The sequence below is a fragment of the Hyla sarda genome, chromosome 9 (assembly GCF_029499605.1).
Source record: "Hyla sarda isolate aHylSar1 chromosome 9, aHylSar1.hap1, whole genome shotgun sequence".
NCBI classification, from domain to species: domain Eukaryota; kingdom Metazoa; phylum Chordata; class Amphibia; order Anura; family Hylidae; genus Hyla; species Hyla sarda.
Window position 1 is genome coordinate 136,479,290 of NC_079197.1, and position 12,557 is coordinate 136,491,846.

Below are 12,557 nucleotides of genomic sequence, written 5' to 3' on the forward strand. Positions count from 1 at the left end.
GATCCTGTATTGTATAGTATAGAGAACAGATCCTGTATTGTATAGTATAGAGAACAGATCCTATATTGTATAGTATAGAGAACAGATCCTGTATTGTACAGTGTGGTGGAGATAAGATCATGTATTGTACAGTGTAGAGATCAGATCCTGTATTGTACAGTGTAGAGATCAGATCCTGTATTGTACAGTGTAGAGATCAGATCCTGTATTGTATAGTATAGAGATCAGATCCTGTATTGTATAGTATAGAGAACAGATCCTGTATTGTATAGTATAGAGAACAGATCCTGTATTGTATAGTATAGAGAACAGATCCTGTATTGTACAGTGTAGAGAACAGATCCTGTATTGTACAGTGTGGAGGAGATCAGATCCTGTATTTATATAGTATAGAGAATAGATCCTGTTTTGTACAGTGTAGAGAACAGATCCTGTATTATATAGTGTAGAGATCAGATCCTGTATTGTATAGTATAGAGAACAGATCCTGTATTGTATAGTATAGAGAACAGATCCTGTATTGTATAGTATAGAGAACAGATCCTGTATTGTATAGTGTAGAGAACAGATCCTGTATTGTACAGTGTGGAGGAGATCAGATCCTGTATTTATATAGTATAGAGAATAGATCCTGTATTGTATAGTGTAGAGAACAGATCCTGTATTATATAGTGTAGAGATCAGATCCTGTATTTTATAGTATAGAGAACAGATCCTGTATTGTATAGTATAGAGAACAGATCCTGTATTGTATAGTATAGAGAACAGATCCTGTATTGTATAGTATAGAGAACATATCCTTTATTGTATAGTATAGAGAACAGATCCTGTATTGTATAGTGCAGAGATCAGATCCTGTATTGTATAGTGTAGAGATCAGATCCTGTATTGTACAGTGTAGAGATCAGATCCTGTATTGTACAGTATAGAGAACAGATCCTGTATTGTATAGTGTAGAGAACAGATCCTGTATTGTACAGTATAGAGAACAGATCCTGTATTGTATAGTGTAGAGAACAGATCCTGTATTGTATAGTATAGAGATCAGATCCTGTATTGTATAGTATAGAGAACACATCCTGTATTGTATAGTATAGAGAACAGATCCTGTATTGTATAGTGTAGAGATCAGATCCTGTATTGTATAGTATAGAGAACAGATCCTGTATTGTATAGTGTAGAGAACAGATCCTGTATTGTATAGTATAGAGATCAGATCCTGTATTGTATAGTGTAGAGATTAGATCCTGTATTGTATAGTATAGACAACAGATCCTGTATTGTATAGTGTAGAGAACAGATCCTGTATTGTATAGTATAGAGAACAGATCCTGTATTGTATAGTATAGAGATCAGATCCTGTATTGTATAGTGTAGAGATCAGATCATGTATTGTATAGTATAGAGATCAGATCCTGTATTGTATAGTATAGAGAACAGATCCTGTATTGTACAGTGTAGAGATCAGATCCTGTATTGTACAGTGTAGAGAACAGATCCTGTATTGTATAGTGTAGAGATCAGATCCTGTATTGTACAGTATAGAGAACAGATCCTGTATTTATATAGTATAGAGAACAGATCCTGTATTATATAGTGTAGAGATCAGATCCTGTATTGTACAGTGTAGACATCAGATCCTGTATTGAACAGTGTGGAGGAGATCAGATCCTGTATTGTACAGTGTGGAGGAGATCAGATCCTGTATTGTACAGTGTAGAGATCAGATCCTGTAATGTATAGTATAGAGAACAGATCCTGTATTGTACAGTGTGGTGGAGATCAGATCCTGTATTGTATAGTGTAGAGAACAGATCCTGTATTGTATAGTATAGAGAACAGATCCTGTATTGTATAGTATAGAGAACAGATCCTGTATTGTATAGTATAGAGAACAGATCCTGTATTGTACAGTATAGAGAACAGATCCTGTATTGTATAGTATAGAGAACAGATCCTGTATTGTATAGTGTAGAGATTAGATCCTGTATTGTATAATATAGAGAACAGATCCTGTAATGTATAGTATAGAGAACAGATCCTGTATTGTACAGTGTGGTGGAGATCAGATCCTGTATTGTATAGTGTAGAGAACAGATCCTGTATTGTATAGTATAGAGAACAGATCCTGTATTGTATAGTATAGAGAACAGATCCTGTATTGTATAGTATAGAGAACAGATCCTGTATTGTATAGTATAGAGAACAGATCCTGTATTATATAGTGTAGAGATTAGATCCTGTATTGTATAGTATAGAGAACAGATCCTGTATTGTATAGTATAGAGAACAGATTCTGTAATGTATAGTATAGAGAACAGATCCTGTATTGTACAGTGTAAAGATCAGATCCTGTATTGTACAGTGTGGAGGAGATCAGATCCTGTATTGTATAGTGTAGAGAACAGATCCTGTATTGTATAGTATAGAGAACAGATCCTGTATTGTATAGTATAGAGAACAGATCTTGTATTGTATAGTATAGAGAACAAATCCTGTATTGTACAGTGTAGAGAACAGATCCTGTAATGTATAGTATAGAGAACAGATCCTGTGTTGTACAGTGTGGTGGAGATCAGATCCTGTATTGTATAGTATAGAGATCAGATCCTGTATTGTATAATATAGAGAACAGATCCTGTATTGTATAGTATAGAGATCAGATCCTGTATTGTATAGTATAGAGAACAGATCCTGTATTGTACAGTGTAGAGAACAGATCCTGTATTGTATAGTGTAGAGATCAGATCCTGTATTGTATAGTATAGAGAACAGATCCTGTATTGTATAGTATAGAGTACAGATCCTGTATTGTATAGTATAGAGATCAGATCATTTATTGTATAGTGTAGAGAACAGATCCTGTATTGTATAGTATAGAGATCAGATCCTGTATTATATAGTATAGAGAACAGATCCTGTATTGTATAGTATAGAGAACAGATCCTGTATTGTATAGTATAGAGAACAGATCCTGTATTGTATAGAATAGAGAACAGATCCTGTATTGTATAGTATAGAGAACAGATCCTGTATGTCACGATGCCGGCTGGCAGGAGGTGGATCCTCTGTGCCAGAGAGGGATTGGCGTGGACCGTGCTAGTGGACCGGTTCTAAGTCACTACTGGTATTCACCAGAGCCCGCCGCAAAGCGGGATGGTCTTGCTGCGGCGGTAGTGACCAGGTCGTATCCACTAGCAACGGCTCAACCTCTCTGACTGCTGAAGATAGGCGCGGTACAAGGGAGTAGACAGAAGCAAGGTCGGACGTAGCAGAAGGTCGGGGCAGGCAGCAAGGATCGTAGTCAGGGGCAACGGCAGGAGGTCTGGAACACAGGCTAGGAACACACAAGGGAACGCTTTCACTGGCACAATGGCAACAAGATCCGGCGAGGGAGTGCAGGGGAAGTGAGGTATACATAGGGAGTGCACAGGTGAACACACTGATTAGAACCACTGCGCCAATCAGCGGCGCAGTGGCCCTTTAAATCGCAGAGACCCGGCGCGCGCGCGCCCTAGGGAGCGGGGCCGCGCGCGCCGGGACAGGACCGACGGAGAGCGAGTCAGGTACGGGAGCCGGGGTGCGCATCGCGAGCGGGTGGCACGAATCGCATCCCGGCTGGAGGCGGTATCGCAGCGCACCCGGTCAGTGGATCTGACCGGGGCGCTGCGGGAGCGAGAGTGTAGCGAGCGCTCCGGGGAGGAGCGGGAACCCGGAGCGCTCGGCGTAACAGTACCCCCCCCCCTTGGGTCTCCCCCTCTTCTTGGAGCCTGAGAACCTGAGGACCAGATTTTTATCTAGGATATTGTCCTCAGGTTCCCAGGATCTCTCTTCAGGACCACAGCCCTCCCAGTCAACCAAAAAGAAGGTTTTTCCTCTGACCTTTTTGGAGGCCAGTATCTCCTTTACGGGAAAGATGTCTGAAGAACCGGAGACAGGAGTGGGAGAGATAAGTTTAGGAGAGAAACGGTTGATGATGAGTGGTTTAAGAAGAGAAACGTGAAAGGCATTAGGAATACGAAGAGAAGGAGGGAGAAGAAGTTTATAAGAGACAGGATTAATCTGGCACAAAATTTTGAAAGGACCAAGATAGCGTGGTCCCAATTTGTAGCTGGGAACACGGAAGCGGACATATTTAGCGGAGAGCCATACCTTGTCTCCGGGAGAAAAAATGGGGGGAGCTCTTCTTTTCTTATCAGCAAACTTCTTCATGCGTGATGAAGCCTGTAAGAGAGAATTTTGGGTCTCTTTCCATATGGTGGAAAGATCACGAGATATTTCATCCACAGCGGGTACACCAGAGGGCAAGGGAGTAGGGAGGGGGGGAAGAGGGTGACGGCCGTACACCACGAAAAATGGGGATTTGGAAGAAGATTCAGAAACTCTGAAGTTATACGAGAATTCGGCCCATGGTAGAAGGTCTGCCCAGTCATCCTGGCGGGAGGAAACAAAATGCCGTAAATAATCACCCAGGACCTGGTTAATTCTTTCTACTTGCCCATTGGATTGAGGATGATAAGCAGAAGAAAAGTTTAATTTAATCTTGAGTTGTTTACAGAGAGCCCTCCAGAATTTAGACACGAATTGGACGCCTCTATCCGAGATGATCTGCGTGGGCAACCCGTGAAGACGAAAAATGTGTACAAAAAATTGTTTTGCCAACTGAGGCGCAGAAGGAAGACCAGGAATAGGGATGAAATGTGCCATCTTGGAGAATCGATCAACGACCACCCAAACAACAGTGTTGCCACGGGATGAGGGTAAGTCTGTAATAAAGTCCATACCAATCAGAGACCAAGGCCGTTCGGGAACAGGCAGAGGATGAAGAAGACCAGCGGGCTTCTGGCGAGGAGTCTTATCCCGGGCACAGACAGTGCAGGCTCGCACAAAATCCACAACATCCGTCTCCAGAGTCGGCCACCAATAGAAACGAGAGATGAGTTGCACGGATTTCTTGATGCCCGCATGACCTGCGAGATGGGAGGAGTGACCCCATTTGAGGATTCCGAGGCGTTGGCGTGGAGAGACGAAGGTCTTCCCTGGAGGAGTTTGCCTGATGGAGGCTGGAGAAGTGGAGATCAGGCAGTCAGGAGGAATGATGTGTTGCGGAGAGAGCTCTACTTCCGAGGCATCCGAGGAACGAGAGAGAGCATCGGCCCTAATGTTCTTATCGGCAGGCCGAAAGTGAATTTCAAAATTAAATCGGGCAAAGAACAGAGACCACCTGGCCTGGCGAGGATTCAGCCGTTGGGCAGACTGGAGATAGGAGAGGTTCTTGTGATCGGTGTAAATAATAACTGGAAATCTTGATCCCTCCAGCAGATGCCTCCATTCCTCAAGTGCTAATTTAATGGCTAGTAGCTCTCGATCCCCGATGGAGTAGTTCCTCTCCGCCGGAGAGAAGGTCTTAGAAAAAAAACCACAAGTAACAGCATGCCCGGAAGAATTTTTTTGTAGAAGGACCGCTCCAGCTCCTACTGAGGAGGCATCAACCTCCAATAGGAAGGGTTTAGATGGGTCAGGTCTGGAGAGCACGGGAGCTGAAGAAAAGGCAGACTTGAGCTGTTTAAAGGCGTCTTCCGCTTGAGGAGGCCATGACTTAGGATTGACATTCTTTTTGGTTAAAGCCACGATAGGAGCCACAATGGTGGAAAAATGTGGAATAAATTGTCTGTAATAATTGGCGAACCCCAAAAAACGTTGGATAGCACGGAGTCCGGAGGGGCGTGGCCAATCTAAGACGGCAGAGAGTTTGTCTGGATCCATTTGTAGTCCCTGGCCAGAGACCAAGTATCCTAGGAAAGGAAGAGATTGACATTCAAACAGACATTTCTCCATTTTGGCATAAAGTTGATTATCACGAAGTCTCTGAAGAACCATGCGGACATGCTGGCGGTGTTCTTCTAGGTTGGCAGAAAAAATCAGGATATCGTCCAGATACACAACAACACAGGAATATAAGAGATCACAAAAAATTTCATTAACAAAGTCTTGGAAGACGGCAGGGGCGTTGCACAGGCCAAAGGGCATGACCAGATACTCAAAGTGTCCATCTCTAGTGTTAAATGCCGTTTTCCATTCATCCCCCTCTCTGATGCGGATGAGATTATAAGCACCTCTTAAGTCCAGTTTGGTAAAGATGTGGGCACCTTGGAGGCGATCAAAGAGTTCAGAGATGAGAGGTAGAGGGTAGCGGTTCTTTACCGTGATTTTATTAAGACCGCGGTAGTCAATGCAAGGACGTAGGGAGCCATCTTTTTTGGACACAAAGAAAAATCCGGCTCCGGCAGGAGAGGAGGATTTGCGGATAAAGCCCTTTTTTAAATTTTCCTGGATGTACTCAGACATAGCAAGAGTCTCTGGGGCAGAAAGAGGATAAATTCTGCCCCGGGGTGGAGTAGTGCCCGGGAGGAGGTCAATAGGACAGTCATAAGGCCTGTGAGGAGGTAGAGTCTCAGCTTGTTTTTTGCAAAAAACATCCGCAAAGTCCATATAGGCCTTAGGGAGACCGGTTACAGGGGGAACCACAGGGTCACGGCAAGGAGTACTGGTAACCGGTTTAAGGCAGTCCTTGAAACAAGAGGGACCCCAACTCTTGATCTCCCCTGTGGACCAATCCAGGGTTGGGGAATGGTGTTGAAGCCAGGGTAGTCCAAGGAGAATTTCGGAAGTGCAATTGGAGAGGACCAAAAACTCAATTTTTTCGTGGTGAGGTCCGATGCACATTAGGAGGGGTTCCGTGCGGTAACGCACGGCACAGTCCAATCTTTCATTGTTAACGCAATTGATGTAGAGAGGTCTGGCGAGACTGGTCACTGGGATGTTGAACCTGTTGATGAGAGAGGCCAAAATAAAGTTTCCTGCAGATCCGGAGTCCAAGAAGGCCTTAGTGGAGAAGGAGAAGGTAGAGGCAGATATCCGCACAGGCACAGTAAGACGTGGAGAAGCAGAGTTGACATCAAGGACTGTTTCACCTTTGTGCGGAGTCAGCGTACGTCTTTCCAGGCGGGGAGGACGGATAGGACAATCCTTCAGGAAGTGTTCGGTACCGGCACAGTACAGGCAGAGATTCTCCATGCGGCGTCGTGTCCTCTCTTGAGGTGTCAGGCGAGACCGGTCAACTTGCATAGCCTCCACGGCGGAAGGCACAGGAACGGATTGCAGAGGACCAGAGGAGAGAGGAGCCGGGGAGAAAAAACGCCTCGTGCGAACAAAGTCCATATCCTGGCGGAGTTCCTGACGCCTTTCGGAAAAACGCATGTCAATGCGAGTGGCTAGATAAATGAGTTCATGTAGGTTAGCAGGAATTTCTCGTGCGGCCAGAACATCTTTAATGTTGCTGGATAGGCCTTTTTTAAAGGTCGCGCAGAGGGCCTCATTATTCCAGGAAAGTTCTGAAGCAAGAGTACGGAATTGCACGGCGTACTCGCCAACGGAAGAATTACCCTGGACCAGGTTCAGCAGGGCAGTCTCAGCAGAAGAGGCTCGGGCAGGTTCCTCAAAGACACTTCGAATTTCCGAGAAGAAGGAGTGTACAGAGGCAGTGACGGGGTCATTGCGGTCCCAGAGCGGTGTGGCCCATGACAGAGCTTTTCCAGACAGAAGGCTGACTACGAAAGCCACCTTAGACCTTTCAGTAGGAAACTGGTCCGACATCATCTCCAAGTGCAGGGAACATTGTGAAAGAAAGCCACGGCAAAACTTAGAGTCCCCATCAAATTTATCCGGCAAGGATAGTCGTAGGCCTGAGGCGGCCACTCGCTGCGGAGGAGGTGCAGGAGCTGGCGGAGGAGATGATTGCTGAAGCTGTGGTAGTAGCTGCTGTAGCATCACGGTCAGTTGAGACAGCTGGTGGCCTTGTTGCGCTATCTGTTGTGACTGCTGGGCGACCACCGTGGTGAGGTCGGCGACAACTGGCAGAGGAACTTCAGCGGGATCCATGGCCGGATCTACTGTCACGATGCCGGCTGGCAGGAGGTGGATCCTCTGTGCCAGAGAGGGATTGGCGTGGACCGTGCTAGTGGACCGGTTCTAAGTCACTACTGGTATTCACCAGAGCCCGCCGCAAAGCGGGATGGTCTTGCTGCGGCGGTAGTGACCAGGTCGTATCCACTAGCAACGGCTCAACCTCTCTGACTGCTGAAGATAGGCGCGGTACAAGGGAGTAGACAGAAGCAAGGTCGGACGTAGCAGAAGGTCGGGGCAGGCAGCAAGGATCGTAGTCAGGGGCAACGGCAGGAGGTCTGGAATACAGGCTAGGAACACACAAGGGAACGCTTTCACTGGCACAATGGCAACAAGATCCGGCGAGGGAGTGCAGGGGAAGTGAGGTATACATAGGGAGTGCACAGGTGAACACACTGATTAGAACCACTGCGCCAATCAGCGGCGCAGTGGCCCTTTAAATCGCAGAGACCCGGCGCGCGCGCGCCCTAGGGAGCGGGGCCGCGCGCGCCGGGACAGGACCGACGGAGAGCGAGTCAGGTACGGGAGCCGGGGTGCGCATCGCGAGCGGGCGCCACCCGCATCGCGAATCGCATCCCGGCTGGAGGCGGTATCGCAGCGCACCCGGTCAGTGGATCTGACCGGGGCGCTGCGGGAGCGAGAGTGTAGCGAGCGCTCCGGGGAGGAGCGGGAACCCGGAGCGCTCGGCGTAACACTGTATTGTATAGTATAGAGAACAGATCCTGTATTGTATAGTATAGAGAACAGATCCTGTATTGTATAGTATAGAGATCAGATCATTTATTGTATAGTGTAGAGAACAGATCCTGTATTGTATAGTATAGAGATCAGATCCTGTATTATATAGTATAGAGAACAGATCCTGTATTGTATAGTATAGAGAACAGATCCTGTATTGTATAGTATAAAGAACAGATCCTGTATTGTATAGTATAGAGAACAGATCCTGTATTGTATAGTATAGAGAACAGATCCTGTATTGTATAGTATAGAGATCAGATCCTGTATTGTATAGTGTAGAGATCAGATCCTGTATTGTATAGTGTAGAGAACAGATCTTGTATTATATAGTGTAGAGATCAGATCCTGTATTGTATAGTATAGAGAACAGATCCTGTATTGTACAGTGTAGAGATCAGATCCTGTATTGTACAGTGTAGAGAACAGATCCTGTATTGTATACTATAGAGAACAGATCCTGTATTGTACAGTGTGGTGGAGATAAGATCATGTATTGTATAGTATAGAGAACAGATCCTGTATTGTATAGTATAGAGAACAGATCATGTATTGTATAGTATAGAGAACAGATCCTGTATTGCATAGTAGAGAGAACAGATCCTGTATTGTATAGTATAGAGAACAGATCCTGTATTGTATAGTGTAGAGATCAGATCCTGTATTGTATAGTATAGAGAACAGATCCTGTATTGTATAGTATAGAGAACAGATCCTGTATTGTATAGTATAGAGATCAGATCATTTATTGTATAGTGTAGAGAACAGATCCTGTATTGTATAGTATAGAGATCAGATCCTGTATTATATAGTATAGAGAACAGATCCTGTATTGTATAGTATAGAGAACAGATCCTGTATTGTATAGTATAGAGAACAGATCCTGTATTGTATAGAATAGAGAACAGATCCTGTATTGTATAGTATAGAGAACAGATCCTGTATTGTATAGTATAGAGAACAGATCCTGTATTGTATAGTATAGAGAACAGATCCTGTATTGTATAGTATAGAGAACAGATCCTGTATTGTATAGTATAGAGATCAGATCATTTATTGTATAGTGTAGAGAACAGATCCTGTATTGTATAGTATAGAGATCAGATCCTGTATTATATAGTATAGAGAACAGATCCTGTATTGTATAGTATAGAGAACAGATCCTGTATTGTATAGTATAGAGAACAGATCCTGTATTGTATAGTATAGAGAACAGATCCTGTATTGTATAGTATAGAGATCAGATCCTGTATTGTATAGTGTAGAGATCAGATCCTGTATTGTATAGTGTAGAGAACAGATCTTGTATTATATAGTGTAGAGATCAGATCCTGTATTGTACAGTGTAGAGAACAGATCCTGTATTGTATAGTATAGAGAACAGATCCTGTATTGTACAGTGTAGAGATCAGATCCTGTATTGTACAGTGTAGAGAACAGATCCTGTATTGTATACTATAGAGAACAGATCCTGTATTGTACAGTGTGGTGGAGATAAGATCATGTATTGTATAGTATAGAGAACAGATCCTGTATTGTATAGTATAGAGAACAGATCATGTATTGTATAGTATAGAGAACAGATCCTGTATTGTATAGTGTAGAGATTAGATCCTGTATTGTATAGTATAGAGAACAGATCCTGTATTGTATAGTGTAGAGATCAGATCCTGTATTGTATAGTATAGAGATTAGATCCTGTATTGTACAGTATAGAGATCAGATCCTGTATTGTACAGTGTAGAGAACAGATCCTGTATTGTATACTATAGAGAACAGATCCTGTATTGTACAGTGTGGTGGAGATAAGATCATGTATTGTATAGTATAGAGAACAGATCCTGTATTGTATAGTATAGAGAACAGATCATGTATTGTATAGTATAGAGAACAGATCCTGTATTGTATAGTGTAGAGATTAGATCCTGTATTGTATAGTATAGAGAACAGATCCTGTATTGTATAGTGTAGAGATCAGATCCTGTATTGTACAGTGTAGAGATCAGATCCTGTATTGTACAGTATAGATAACAGATCCTGTATTGTATTGTATAGTATAGAGAACAGATCCTGTATTGTACAGTATAGAGAACAGATCCTGTATTGTACAGTGTGGAGGAGATCAGATCCTGTATTGTATAGTGTAGAGAACAGATCCTGTATTGTATAGTGTAGAGATTAGATCCTGTATTGTATAGTATAGAGAACAGATCCTGTATTGTATAGTGTAGAGAGCAGATCCTGTATTGTATAGTATAGAGATCAGATCCTGTATTGTATAGTGTAGAGATCAGATCCTGTATTGTATATTATAGAGAACAGATCCTGTATTGTACAGCGTAGAGATCAGATCCTGTATTGTATAGTATAGAGATCAGATCCTGTATTGTATAGTATAGAGAACAGATCCTGTATTGTATAGTATAGAGATCAGATCCTGTATTGTATAGTGTAGAGATCAGATCCTGTATTGTATAGTATAGAGAACAGATCCTGTATTGTACAGCGTAGAGATCAGATCCTGTATTGTATAGTATAGAGATCAGATCCTGTATTGTATAGTATAGAGAACAGATCCTGTATTGTACAGTGTAGAGATCAGATCCTATATTGTACAGTGTGGAGGAGATCAGATCCTGTATTGTATAGTGTAGAGAACAGATCCTGTATTGTATAGTATAGAGAACAGATCCTGTATTGTACAGTGTAGAGAACAGATCCTGTAATGTATAGTATAGAGATCAGATCCTGTATTGTACAGTGTGGTGGAGATAAGATCATGTATTGTATAGTATAGAGATCAGATCCTGTATTGTATAGTATAGAGAACAGATCCTGTATTGTATAGTATAGAGATCAGATCCTGTATTGTATAGTATAGAGAACAGATCCTGTATTGTATAGTATAGAGATCAGATCATTTATTGTATAGTGTAGAGAACAGATCCTGTATTGTATAGTATAGAGATCAGATCCTGTATTGTATAGTATAGAGAACAGATCCTGTATTGTATAGTATAGAGAACAGATCCTGTATTGTATAGTATAGAGAACAGATCCTGTATTGTATAGTATAGAGAACAGATCCTGTATTGTATAGTATAGAGAACAGATCCTGTATTGTATAGTATAGAGAACAGATCCTGTATTGTATAGTATAGAGAACAGATCCTGTATTGTATAGTATAGAGAACAGATCCTGTATTGTATAGTATAGAGAACAGATCCTGTATTGTATAGTATAGAGAACAGATCCTGTATTGTATAGTATAGAGAACAGATCCTGTATTGTATAGTATAGAGAACAGATCCTGTATTGTATAGTATAGAGAACAGATCCTGTATTGTACAGTATAGAGAACAGATCCTGTATTGTATAGTATAGAGAACAGATCCTGTATTGTACAGTATAGAGATCAAATCCTGTATTGTATAGTATAGAGATCAGATCCTGTATTGTACAGTATAGAGAACAGATCCTGTATTGTATAGTGTAGAGATCAGATCCTGTATTATATAGTGTAGAGAACAGATCCTGTATTGTATAGTGTAGAGAACAGATCCTGTATTGTATAGTGTAGAGATCAGATCCTGTATTGTATAGTGTAGAGATCAGATCCTGTATTATATAGTGTAGAGAACAGATCCTGTATTGTATAGCATAGAGAACAGTTCCTGTATTGTACAGTATAGAGAACAGATCCTGTATTGTACAGTGTAGAGATCAGATCCTGTATTGTACAGTGTAGAGATCAGATCCTGTATTGTATAGTGTAGAGAACAGATCCTGTATTGTATAGTATAGAGAACAGATCCTGTATTGTATAGTATAGAGAACAGATCCTGTATTGTAT